The sequence below is a fragment of the Zonotrichia leucophrys genome, unplaced genomic scaffold (genome assembly GCF_028769735.1).
Source record: "Zonotrichia leucophrys gambelii isolate GWCS_2022_RI unplaced genomic scaffold, RI_Zleu_2.0 Scaffold_36_1286893, whole genome shotgun sequence".
In the NCBI taxonomy this organism is placed as follows: domain Eukaryota; kingdom Metazoa; phylum Chordata; class Aves; order Passeriformes; family Passerellidae; genus Zonotrichia; species Zonotrichia leucophrys.
In genome coordinates, this window is record NW_026992241.1 from 256,275 (window position 1) to 270,898 (window position 14,624).

A 14,624-nucleotide genomic window follows, 5' to 3' on the forward strand; every position below is an offset into this window, starting at 1 on the left:
CCAGCTGCCTGGCTTCCCTACCTTCTAATTCCCCAACTGCTAGCCCCATTATACCAACATTAGAGCAGCCAGGTGATAATGTGCTCACCTAGATGATGGCTGAAATCTTTCCATATCTTCCACAGCTCATTCAGGGATAGGGATTGAGTGATTATCTCTTGGTTTTGTTGTGACTCTTGCTCCTGTTCTTGTGATCCCCCTTTATTAAATGAGCTGATTTGCATGTTCATTTTTTCTTGTGTCTGAGTGATTGATACTGGCACAGATTGGTTGTCTTGTTCTGCTACTGTGCCTGTCACCAGCGTTGGAGTGGACACAGTGCCTGTTGCTGGGGTTGGAGTAGCCACAGTGTCTTGTTGTAAAGGTTGATATATTGATAGCACCTGTCATTTTGTCATCAGATCTAGAGACCTTCTTTTCTCCCTGAGAGACCTGAGAAATTGTGGTAGAGTATTATAGAGAAGATTCTTGGTCAGGCATGAGAAGTATGACCCTGATTATGTGTATGATTAGATTTATTGCTAATACAGTATCTAAATATTGTCAATGCAGTATATAAGCAAGTCTAAAGGGTTATAATATAAGCAGGCATGTTTTAAAACATACAGGTTTACAGTCTTTGGCCTTTCAGGATGCACAATTACAAAGCAAAAAAGTACCTGTTAAAAATAGGTTAGAAACTGTTGTAAAATAGTTGATAATTGTTAAGCATGTACTGTTAGTTTGGTTATTGTAAAAGGGGTTAAAAGGGTAGTTATAAGAAATACGGTACCATAATATACCTAAGTAAAGTGCACCACCTCACCAAGAAAAACGAGCCAACCCGGACAGAACTGTAATGGGCCAATCAAGCGCCTAAAACCTTCATGCAAATGAAGGATCCAAAAAGAAACCAATCGAAAGGGACAAAAAAAATGGATAAAAAGGGGCTTCTGACCCACTGAATCTGTGCCGCTCCACCTGGAACACTGGGGACATCGCTGCTGAAGAAGACCCAGCGCCAACACTGCAACATCCTTGACGGGAACGCTCTTGCTTGGCCCACATGCCCCCATGCTTTAGGCCTTTCTTTTTATTATAATAAATGATGAAATCACTTTAGTACTGGGAGTGGGGTCCCGTTTCTAACAGCTTGGGGAATCGTCTGGGATACGACCTCACCCAATCGGTCCTCCACGGAGGGACCTTGTGTCGGTATCCGGGGAAAAAGGCCTGAGGCCCATGTGAGGCACAGCGGAGCTGGTAAGTATCACCCATCCATGGGCAAAGGGAGGGCTCGAGGGGACAAGGGGGGATGAGTGTGTGTGTGCAGAGTGTTTGAGAGGGGGCTGTTACAGACATCTTTTGTGAAAAATCCTTTCTTTAGGATTTGTCCCTCTTCTGGGAAGCTGAGGCCCCAGAGAAAGAATGTAAACAATGGTTATCTGCTGCTGTGGAATGCAACAGGCGCACCTGTGATTGGCCCATGTTGCATGTTTACAATTAAGGGCCAGTCAAAGACCAAGCTCTCTCTGAGAGAATCAGAGAGAGTTCCTTTGTTGATTCATTCCTTTTCTATTCTTAGCATAGCAAGCTTCTGAACTTCTCTCTCTATTCCTATTAGCATAGTCATAATGTAACATGTATATCATAAAATAATAAATCCAGCCTTCCGATCATGAAGTCAAGATTCTCGTCTATCTCTTCACCCCTGAGGAACCCTTGCAAGCCCAGCAACAGGGGGCCAGCAGCTCAAGCGGCTCAGAGCCCTGAAGTGAGAGTGGGCCTTCTAGTAGCACAGTTCTGGCTTTCCGCAAGGAGACCGGCTGGGAATGGAGGGAAGCGAAAGAGGGAAGACTGAGTGAGGCGCCCATCCAATCCTCCTTCTTCCGGCACCCAGCGGTAGGCCCCATTAAAGCCTGATAAGCCATTGCTCTCTGGGTGTGTGGAGAGCTGTGGTGAAAGAGTGTGAGTGACACACAAATCAACCTCAGCTTCTTGGGCATGTGGGGAGCTGTGGCAAAGGTTTGAGTGACATGCAGACAGCCTCAGAGGTGAACTGACACTAGAGGTGACCAGATTTAGGGTGCTTCCCAGAGACTCGGTGGTACTGAAGCCCAGAGACCGACCTCAAGGTGAGGGGGGCTACAGTATCACAGGACTTTTATGGCACAGTGGCTGCAAGGTGTGATGGTGTTCACAGGGGTTTTCAGATGAGGGAAGAGACGAGGATTTGACTCCATGTTTCAGAAGGCTTGATTTATTATTTTATTATATATATTGCATTAAAATGATGCTAAAAGAATAGAAGAAAAGGTTTCATCTCAGAAGGCTAGCTAAGCTAAGACTAGAAAGGAATGAATAACAAAGGTTTGTGGCTCGGACCCTGTGTGCAAGCCAGCTGACTGTGATTGGCCATTAATTCCAAACATCCACATGAGAGCAATCACAGATGCACCTGTTGCATTCCACAGCAACAGACAATCATTGCTTACATTTTGTCCCTGAGGCCTCTCAGTTTCTCAGGAGGAAAAATCCTAAGGGAAGGATTTTTCATTAAAAGATGTCTGTGACAGCGAGGGGTAGTCATGTGGCCCATCCTTCAGGGTACAGGGGGTGGGAAGTCCAGCTTGGGCAAGGTGCGGAGGTCCAAACCCCTGACTCTGAGGCTACCACTAGGGAAGAAGGATAGCCAAGCCTTGAAGGAGGTGGAATGGCCTGCTGGGCCGTTTGCTGCCCCCTCACCCTCTCGTGGGCTGGCTGCTCCCCCCTCACTCTTCCGTCGATCAGCTGCTCCTCCCCCGCCCTCCCGTGGTTCGGTTGTTCCCCCCACCCGTGCTTCCCCTTGAGCCGTCTGCCCCTCCTTTGTCCCCCTTCAAGCCGTCTGCCTCCACTCCAGGGCCTGCTGAGCCGTCTGCCCCCCCCCCCCCCCCCCCCGAACTGGCTAAACAAATTCAATCTTTAACACTGGGTCCTTCTTTGCCTAGTGATAGTTCTGACGATGAACTGCCAGTGATAAGCACATCTAAAAAGATGCAGGATCTGTTTCTGTTAGACCTCATAGCAGATCCAGGCCTGCTGTTTCTTGGACTTTGCCTCCCTGTCAGGTGGCTGTGACTCCTCAACACCCTCTGCAATTTTTGGAGCATGTGAGAAATAAAGCAGCTGAAGTGGGGGATTTGAATTTATTAGACAAAATAGGTCCACTGTTGGAGAATTTTGTTCAGACATGGCTTGAAGGAAAAAAGGATATGTTGGAGAATTTTGCTCAGACATGGCTTGAAGGAAAAAAGGCCATGAAAATATACAGCTGATGGAAAAGTAAAAGGCAGCTGTAAGCAGCAGTTCTCAAGCCTGTTTCCCAGGCACGTTTCTGTAAACAGCAGAGTTCTCAGGCAGTTGTCTCATAACAGGTAAACTTTCTATCTTTGGCTATTACCGTAACCTTAAGGGGTCACTGGGTGAGAGAAGGACGAGAATCTTGTTCCTTGATCAGAAGTCTTGATTTATTGATATATAATATATAATACATTATAACTATACTAAAAAGAATAAAGAGAGAGCTTGCAGAGACTGCTAAGCTAAGAATAGAATAGAATAGAATAGAATAGAATAGAATAGAATAGAATAGAATAGAATAGAATAGAAGGAATGAATAACAAAGTTCTGTGTTCAAGGAATCTCCCCTGAGCTGCTCCTGTGATTGGCCCTTAACGGTACACATGGAAGGAGGGCCAATCACAGGAACCCCTGCCACATTTTCACAGCAGCCGATAACAATTTGTTTACATTCTTTTTCTGGGGCTCTGCTTCCCAGAAGAGGGACAAATCCCAAAGAAAGGATTTCTATGAAGAAATGTCTGCGACATTTGGCTGTTTTGGGAAAGTAAAAGTAAGTTTTGAGAACCATTCATATCAGGGTGAGAACACAAATCTTGGTTTCAATAACAAACCACAGGTATTGAAAACAAAAGGAGGGGTTAATGTGTAATCTGTGACCTATGATGAGCTCGGATTTTGCAATATGTATGAGCTTAATTAACACTGTAATAAAATATGCCTGGTGAATCAATAAACTGGAGTTCGATGCTGATCAATTAAGATGGGTCGTCTCCCTTCACTTCAATAGTCCACTTAAAAGGAGGGAGATGGCTGCTGCTGCTTCTGGTGGGCCTGTAGCTTTTCCTGTTTTCAAAGCTGGTCGTAATTCAGGACAACAAGATAGCCATCAGGTTTTTGCATGGAGGGTTGTACAGGATCTCCAGTCAAAAGTAGATCAGTATGGTGTTAACTCTTTGCAGGTGATGCAAGTGATTCGTGTTCTAAACGCTGATGTACTTGCACCTTATGATATTGTTCACCTTGCTACGATTCTGTTTCAGCCAGTGCAGTATGGTGTGTTTCAAGCTACCTGGAAACAAATGGTTGAAAGACTAGCATTGGACAATATGCAGTTACATCAGCGCAATCCATGTCATGCTGTGGGAGTTGATGCCTTGCTGGTCAATGGACCATTCTCTAACCCGAATTTGCAGGCAAGATGGGACCTCCTGGTTCTGGCACAGACCCAGCAGCTGGGTATGAGAGCTTTACTGAAAATAATGGAAATGGAAGCTCCTAAACCAAAGTATATTACCATCCAGCAAGGGGTGAAGGAACCTTTTCTGTAGTTTGTGGAGAGGGTTGCTGCAGCCCTTGAGAAGCAAGTAGAAGATGATAAGTTGAGGCAAATTTTATGCAGACAGTTAGCCCAGGACAATGCCAATGAAGATTGCAGGGGAATTATTGGTTCTTTCTGGGGAGATCCCCTGCTGTCTGATATTGTAGTTGCTTGCTCAAAAGTTGGTTCAGTTGAGCATAAAATGGCTGCTCTGGCAACAGTCATGAAGTCTTCACACAGATGTTCTGCTTGTGAAGAATCAGGGCATGTGAAGACACAATGCCCTCAAACTGCTGGACGATGTGTACACTCCAGGGTAATTTAGACCAATTAAGTGCCTTGTTATTGCTTGTTATTGTTGTAACTTTGGCCAAATTGCTGAATTTTTTAAGTTAAGATCTTTTTCAGGTGGTTGACAAGTGCAGGGAAACTGGAAGAGGAATGCGAAGGGGTGCATGTAGACACAAGTACCCCGACGACAATCATGAGCCCTGCCAGAACTCCAGAGCTCTCCATTTGTGAATGATACATAGGGGTCAAGAGAGGCTTTGCAGGGACTGATAGCTGACACAGTAGCTATTTTGACAAGAGGTATATGTAAAGTGCCTCTTTATGCTCATGGTTCCATAGGCCAAGGTTTGAGTGCTTTTCTAATGGGAAGATCTAGCAGCACTATTCAAGGTAATAATGTCCATTTAGGCTTTATTGATTCTGATTATGTGGGACAAATTCATGCTATGGTGTCTGTTAGTGAACCTCCTGTTGTTACTCAAAAAGGCACTTGTATTGATCAACTTGTTCCTTTTATGAGTTCTGTTCCAGCTGTAGTGGACTGGAGTTGTGGCACTGGAGGTTTTGGATCTACTGGACCACCTCAGGTTTTTTGGACTCAAAAGGTAACAGATTAGCATGTGGAAATACAATGTTTGATCACTGCTAAGGGATGTCACCCAGAAACTACAACAATATCAGGTTTACTTGACATAGGCACAGATGGAACTATAATTTCACAGTTTGTTTGGCCTCCAACATGGCCCCTCACTCAATCAACCTTTGGAGTTTTTGGGTTAGGTGGGTCAACTGCTGGTGCTTTATCTGCTATTGCGATCACTGTGATACATCCTGAAGGCCAACAAGCTAACATCAGACCTTATGTTACTAATGTTCAGCCTAATTTATGGGGACATGATTGCTTAACCCAGTGGGGTGTTAAAATTACAATGGATTTTTAGTGGGGGCCACTGGGATGCAGGGCCTTAAAGGTTCAGTTGTATCCTTGGCATGGCTAACAGATAAGCCTGTCTGGATTGATCAGTGGCCCCTGTCTATTGAAAAGCTTCTTGCCCTGCAAGGCTTAGTGGCAGAACAATTGAGAGCTGGACATATTGAAAAATCATTTAGCCCATGGAATACTCCTGTGTTTGTAACAAAAAAGAAATCTGGTATATGGAGACTTTTGCATGATTTGCGGCAGATAAACGCTGTGATGGCCGCAGTGGGTGCTTTACAATCAGGTCTCCCAACACCTACAATGATTCCACAAGGATGGAAAATAATTATCATTGATCTGAAAGATTGCTTTTTTACAATTCCATTGGCTGATCAGGATAAGGAAAAATTTGCCTTTATTGTGCCTTCTTTAAATCACAAGGAACTGGACCAAAGATTTCAGTGGACCATTTTGCCTCAATGAATGAGAAATTCTCCAACTATTTGTCAATGGTTTATGGCACAGGCTTTATCTAAGGTCCAAAAGCAATTTAGCAATTGTTATTGCTATCATTATATGGATGAGATCTTGTTGGCATCTGAAAATAACCAACAATTATTAGCTCTTGAACAATGTGCTGGGACAAATTTAGAAGCCTTTGGTTTGGTTATCACTGCAAAGAAAGTTCCAAGACAGATGCCTTGGAAATATTTGAGGTTGATAAGCACCAATACGCAAATTGTGCCTCAACCTGTAAAATTGGACATTGAAATTAAAACTGTTGCTTTTGTACAGAAATTGGTTGGTGCAATAGGTTGGCTTAGGCCATACTTGGGGATAACTAATCATCAACTGCAACCTTTGTTTGACCTATTGTCAGGGATTGCTTTCTCTACCAATGAGAGACATTTCACCACTGCAGCAAAAAAGGCTGTAGAAGAAGTTGAATTGGCCTTGATATCTAAATTTGTTACCAGGATAGATGTTTCTGATGGTGTCAATTATTTATTTTGAGAGATGATGAAATACCATGCAGATTGTTGTGTCAATGGAATGATAAATGGGAAGATAAGTTGCATATTTTGGACTAGGTATTTCTATCTTTCAGGTCCTGAAAAACAGCTCCAGGTCTTCATATGCTTTTTGAAGACATCATTCTCAAAGGTTGCAGACACTGCCATGAAATCTTAGGCCGTGATCCTGTAACTATTGTCATACTGGTACAACAATGGTATTTTGAGTGGTGTTTTCAAAAAAATAATGAGTTGCAATCTGCCTTATCTTCTTTTACAGGTCAAATAGCATATCATTTACCTTCTCATCCTATTTTGAATTTCACTAAGAAGATTCCCTTTCAGGGGAAACAACTTTGTTCTTCTGTTCCAGTGGAAGGTGCAACAGTTTTTACAGATGGATTAGGAAGAACTAGAAAAGGTGCTGTAGCCTGGAAGAAGGATGATCACTGGGAATATGAAGTAATGGTTCATCAAGGGTCTCCTCAGTGAATTGAACTTTGTGCCGTACTTTTGGCCTTTACCTTATTTCCTAGTTCCGTAAATATAGTTACCGATTCTGTTTATGTTGCTAATTTAGTGAAACAGTTGGATCAAGCTGTGTTGTATAATGTAAAGGAGAAAACATTATTTGTTCTGTTGTTGAAATTGTGGACTGTTATTCGTAATTGAAAGCATTCTTATTTTATTATGCATATTTGTAGCCATACATCGCTACCTGTATTTTCTGTTGAAGGTAACACCTATGTGGATTCCCTTGTGGCTGCCTCAGCAGTAAAAACTGTGCCTAATGTGTTACAGCAAGCTGTTCTATCTCATCAATTTTTTCATCAAGGTGCTCAGGCACTATGGCAGCAATTTAAATTATCCCACAGTGAAGCAAAGTCAAGTATTTCTTCTTGCCCTGATTGTCATATGACTCATGTTTTGCAATATTACGGCACTAATCCTAGAGGCTTACTCCCTTTGCAAGAATACCAAACAGATGTTATGAAAATGCCCGAATTTGGCTGTTTAAAGTATGTTCATGTTACGATTGACACCTTTTCTCATGCCATGGTTGCCTCAGAGTTGGCAGGTAAAACAGCTCAGGATGTTATTTGTCACTTTTGCCACGCCTTTTCCATCTTAGGTGTTCCATCACATGTAAAGACGGATAGCAACCTGGTGTATGTTTCAAAGAAATTGCAAGTGTTTTTTCGTGCCTGGGGGTTTCTTCGCTCATTCAGGGAGACACAGCGAAGGCTGTGTGGTTGTGTAATTTACCTTTGTAGCTCCTTGTTGTGGTTTTGTTTTTTTTTTTTTTTTTTTACAAAATGACTGAAGACCTTAGTGCAAAGGTTACAGATGAATTTTATGCTCTGCTCACTAAATATGATGCTAAACCTTCTCCAGGGGGAGAAATTTGGGCAGAAAATAACTGGTTTAATTTGTAAATTGTTATTGGGAGAATATGTTCTTTACAACATGAAACAAAATTTAAACTGGGCAAAAATAAAACCATTCTCTGCTCAGTTTTGGGAGCTTGTCTTACAGCAGCCATAGAAATTTGCTTTAAGCGAAGGAGTGAGGAAAAAACAATATTAGACTCCCTTCAAGATTTAGTTGAAATTTTGCAAAAACAATTAGATGAAGAATGGAATGAGGACCATTTGTTACGGAATGCACTTAGAGAGGAACATGTTAGAAATTCAAAGCATATTGACACACCAAAAGAAACAGAGGAAAAGGAAATACCCCACATTAATCAAATTTACCCCCACAAAGAATTAGCTTTGGTGAAAAATTGTGGGGAACACTGTTGTCCCAATTTAAGACCTTTAATTAAAACAGAATATAACTATATTAATGATGAGGATTTTGACCCACACATAACTACTAAAAAAATCCCATACACAGATACTGAATTAGCTAAATTGAAAAAGAGTATGGGCATCTCCCTCATGAAATTGAGACAGAATATGTATTTTGAGTGTCTCTTACTGGGGGAGATCAAATTCATTTGTCAGAACAGGAAGCCAGTGAGTACCGGGGACATGGGATGTTTCTAACAATGAGGGATAGGCGTAGCCCATGGTCCCTAACTCAGCGCGCAGCTTATTGGGCAGGGGGGCTTAAAGAGGGGGAACCCCTTGGCAATTGTTGGCAGCCCCGACCAACTCCTGGAAAATATTCACAAAGCTGCCTGCTTACAAATGATATATGAGAGAAAATTAACTACAGACTATGTCACCTATGCAACTGCCTGTAAAGCCTGAAATTATGATCCCTTTAATTTGAGGCCTCCCAGAATCACTTAAACCCACAGCAATTTTTGTCCAAAAAACCGTAGCAGCTATATCTCCTATAGAAAGATTTGATAGATTTCTTAACCAGAATGACCCCTCTGTTTCTATTGATCCTGAGTTTACTCCCCCCGCTACCCCTTCTCAGCCACCAAGTTCACAATCACATTCTTCTGCCAGTAACTGTAAAATTTGGACATGGAGTGAATTGGCAGAGGAGCTACTTAATTACAGTAGAAAATATGGACCTGTAAAGCTCCCAGAAGAGAAAACAGAAAAAACAAAGGGTGTTAGATACATTGCTTCTCCTAACGTAAAACCAGAAAGGGATAAGCAAATTTCTAACCGCCAGTTTTGGTGGTCATTGGGGATAAAAAAGGGTGTCCCTAGAGATGTTATGGATGGCTTACCTCTTGAAAAATTGAGTAAAATAGTTTCTAATTGGCACTGTCCCAAATACATCACACCAAATTCCCCCACTGCACAACCCAGCACACCCCTTCTTCCACAGGTTCTGGGCAGTGAGCCAAAACATTCACCTGCACAAGTGCTTGACATTGAACCAAAACCCTCTCCAGCACAGGTTTTGGGCATTGAGCCAAAACAGTCCCTTTCCTCAATTTCAGGAATTGCACCAAAACAGCTTCTGCGTCAGGGAAACTGAAAACTCTGTCTCTTAAGGGTGAGCAGAGAGGCAGGGACTGGTTATTTTTAAGAATGCTCACTAGAAATCACAAAACCAGAGATATATTAATTGCAGCAATAGTTGGTCCTAAAAGGGCACATTACTTTTGTGGCAGATACCAGAGCCCAAACTTCAGCATTAACATATACAGCTGCTCAGAAATGTGGAGTTTTTCCAATTAAAAACCAGTATTTTGTTCTTAATGCTTTAGGAACCACAGAAACTATGAAGGTAGCATTAGTAAAACTTATGCTTCCAGGAGAGGAGAATCAATTAGTTGTCAAAATGGTAATTGGGGACATTCCAAACAATTTATTAGGGATGGATGTTCTTGTTGGAAGACAGTGGGAAGATTCTGAGGGATTTTTGTGGTCTTTTGGCACACCACACCTTGACATTAGACTGCCTCAAACCACACCTTCCTTACCATTCAGTAAAACTACCTATGTAAAACAACACCCTCTTCCTTATGGTGCCAGAGACGGTATCAAACCAGTTATGCAGGACTTGCGAGACCAAGGAGTAATAGATAATACTCATTCTCCTTTCAACTCACCAGTGTGGCCAGTTTGCAAACCAAATGGGAAGGGGAGGCTGACAGCAGATTTTCGCTGGCTTAATGCAAACACAGACCCTCTTACAGCAGTGGTCCCAAACTTAGCTGAATTAATAACATCAATTCAAAAAAAAGCTCACTCAGTCATGGCAAATATAGATGTCAAAGACATGTTTTCCTGACACTGTAGCTGTTTATCAATACATTGATGACATTTTGGTGGAGGGAAATAAAGGTAGTAGGGGAACATCAGCAGAAAATAATGTCTCACTTAGAAAACCTTCATTTGCAGATTCCCCCAGAGAAAATTCAGAAGCCTTCTCAGGAAGTGAAGTTTTTGGGGATTTGGTGGAAAGGAGGGGCGACGTATTCTTTCTTTTCTTATCCCTCTATCACATTTGCTGTTGGCCCTCAATAAAGGTGCATTTGTTGTGATTAAACTGACAGTCCCCTGCTGTTTGTCTTTTGCACTTTTGGGATCTAGAAACAAACCATCACGACCCCGCTTGCCCTAGCGCATCGTGACGGGGCCGCAGGTGAATCTTAACGGTGGTAGAATCCTGACTGAGCCGGCTCCTGCCTGGAGCTGCTCCTGGCGCTTGGTGGGCCCAGCTGGACCCTGGGCCAGTGGCAGGGCAGGGTTTAGTAGCAGTCTAGATGTTAAAAATCGGCTCGTCCCGGCCCAGTATCGGCTCTGCAGCCTCCCCTCCACTGTCTGGTAGTCAATGGGGGAGGGGGAGGGGGGGTGCTGGCAGGCACCCCAGGCCACCTGTGTTGTCTCTCTGCCAGCCAGAAGGGAAAAAGAGCTTTCCTGGTATTTTTCGTTTTCAACATGTATTTTTCACAGAGGAGTACAGCTTCTCAGTAGTTCTACAGACTGTCACTTACACAGAAGCTGTTGCATCACTTCTCTAGATGCCTCCCATGCAAAACCACCACACCACAAGAGAACTGTTTTCTTGTAGAGAAGTCTCCATAAAATGACAAGAGAGACTTCTCTCCCTAAGGAAACTGAAGAAAGACTGTTCTAAAAGTGATAAATGGACTGATTTTTTCATGTACATTGTGAATGGGAAAAAAAGGGTTGTAGGGGGAGGAGAAGAGTTCTAAAAGTTTTATCCTGATTCCTACTATTCTTTCTTTTAGTTACTGTTAATACAGCTTTCTTTATATCCTTTTAAAGTTTTGAGCCTGCTTTGCCTTCTTCCTAATCCTATCTCACAGCAAGAAATAAATAAGTATATTTGTAGCATTCACATTCTCTGAAAAAATCCCTTCATCCAGGATTTTTCTCCTGGGAAACTGAGAAGCCTCAGAGAAAAGGAAAACAATTTTCCTCTCATTTGCTTCTCCTGTGCTGTGCTCACATGTGGAATTTGTTTGGAGATTGTTTACCCAAAGGTGATTGTTTCATTGGATTCTGGTGTGAGTTGTTTTGACTCTCCGGCCAATCAGGGCCAAGCTGTGGCGAGACTCTGGAAAGAGTGACGAATTTTTATTATCTTTTTCTCATTTAGCACATATCCTTTCTGTATTCTTGACTTTAGTATAGTATCATATTCTTTAATATAATATAGTATCATAAAGTAATAAATTAGCCTTCTGAGAACATGGAGTCAGATTCATAATTCCTGCCTTCGTCGGGACATTCCCAGCAAATACAATATATATTCTAGTCAGTGCACTAACATTTAACCAGCACTAAAACCCACCACAACCTGCTATGGGTAGCAACCCCATAGGCATGGTAGATGGGAGTAAAAAGCCATAGTGCACCTCTGTGATCTCCTTTTGTCTGCTCCAACCAATTAATCAATAAGTATGCCTAAGGAAAACCTGAGATTATTTTCCTGTTCCCACTGTCCTTGCCCACATCAACAGATACTAGTATGACTAATTAAAAAAAATATATATTTTGAGAAGTAGGAGTAGATTATCAGAATCGAAAATAAGAGTTAATTATTCGAGCCAAATGACTTATAGAAAAGGAAAAGGGGCATTTGTTATAGATGAGTAATGCGATGGTTGGCTCTCACAATTAAGGGGTGAATAATATGTATATGTTAAAAGAAGTTTTGTAAATGTATAATTATGTAATATGTCCTCTCATAGTCCTCTTTCCCTTCCCCCCTATGACTCTTTTGAGTCAGGGACAGATGAAATGACTCCATGGTTGAGAAGGCGAAAAAGAGAGATACTTTATTAAGAGGTAGCGTCCTTTTATAATCAGGATAGCTAAGGTGAAATCTGATTGAGTCTCAAAGTAAAAACCTTTCACACTATTGGTGAACTATGAATAGCACACTCTGAAGGTACATATCTATAAACAACATGAACAGAAAGAGAGGTAATTGTTTTCATTCTTCCTCTCTAAGTTTCCCAGGCCTGAAGCCTGAGAGAATTCTCTTTGACTGAACTGAGAATCTCCAGATCCCTATATTGTTGTCACTGGTTGGGGCATTTGGGGAAGGCAGGCTCATTACTAGGAGCAACACCTGACCTCCAATCAAGTTGTAAGAAAGTGATCTCCACCAATAGATGACAAAGGAGGAGTTGTCTGATAAGACTTCGGGAAGGGCCAAGAGTATAAAAAGCAGAGCATCCATTTTGTAGATGAGCACATGATGGTTTAGTTCCATGCTCCCAGCGCTATAATTTTTCCTTATTCAGTCTTCTGCTGTATTTTTTTTGTGTTTAATAAACCTTTGAAATTTTAAAAGTGAGTGTCGTTTCTCAGAAGTAGGAGACATGCTTCTCCCTCAGTAGCCATAAATTAACCTTAGTAGTTTTACACACAACACTTGCTCTGTTTACTCCAGTGATTTTAACTCTTTGTCATCTGAGTTGTACAGTCAGCCTTTGGCATTGTGCAGTGTTAATATTGAAATTTGTGCTCCTGTATCTATTAGAAATTTAGTTAATTGACAACATGGACCTACTGGAATCAAAATATATGGGCCATTGTTATCTATCCATTGATAAGCTTTTACTTGCTAGACCGGCAGGCCCAAATACTGTCTGGATTTTACTCATTTTTTTAGTCCTGATTTTGGGAAGAAAAAGGGTTACTGCTCCTTCTGGGAGATGATGCTGGTACTTCTGTGTCTGTGTGTTTGGAGTATTTTCTTCCTGATTCTTGTATTATCATTTCAGAAATGCACCAGTTAAGCTCTGAATATTACTAACAGACTGTCTCTGAAGTACAAGTTTTGGAATTCCGAATGACTGCATGATTATATAACTCCTTCCATCTCGGACTTTTGGGTGGACAATCTGTAACTCCTGGTTCCTGTGAATAGTTTTTCTGATGCTATGGCCTGTTACATATAGGTAAAACCTTACAAAAGAAAGGCCTTGTGAAACATGTTTTAGGCCCTGCTACTCTGACTAAGCTAGCCTGATAAGTTCCCATGAGAATGGAATCCTGTAACAGTAAGAATCAGTTAGCACAACAATCTATTCTTGTAAAATGACAGTTTGCACCTGTGAAGAAGAGAATTCTACCCAGGAGAATCCTTGAAGAAATATAGAAAATATCTGTGTAAAGAGAGAGCCTTAGCACGTACGCACACAGGCACCTTCTAACCAATGAATTGAGTGGCAAGAAGGTTGCTGGCCAATTGGAGTTAAACACGATGACTTTGAAAACTGTATAAAAATGGGCTGTACCATTGAAGTGAGGCTTTTGCCGCTGAAACTTTGAAGTGTTGTGCCCGTCTTTGCCCAATAATGTGTGATCTCACAGCAACAATGGCCATTGTGTTTGGTATTGTTGGGAACACCATTCCATTCCATCTCTCAGGCATGATTTATCATACTATGCTTTAATTATGCCCAGGTGGGGATTTCTCTAGGGTTTAAGGCTGTTGCCCACCTCTGCCCAATTGTGCATTAAAGGCTGCATTGCTTCTAATTTAATCTCATTTTGCCATAAGGTGGGATTTGAGTAAGGCAGGGCATCCCTTAATTAGTGGATTTAACATATTACAGTCCATGGCTGCAGTACCAGCAGCATTAATAGGTTGATGCTCATGCATAGCTTGGACACAAGCAGCTTTTGTAATAGTGGGGAAGAGGTCAGACAAAGAACTAATAGGTATTACTTATTGGAATATGAATCCCAATATTACCAGTTAGATTGAGCCTGGGCCAGTCTGACCCTTGCTGCTGGGCCAAAGGCGGCAGCTGTGGTGTATCACCCCAGAGACACATTTAGCTTGCTGGTGGTTGCAGCTA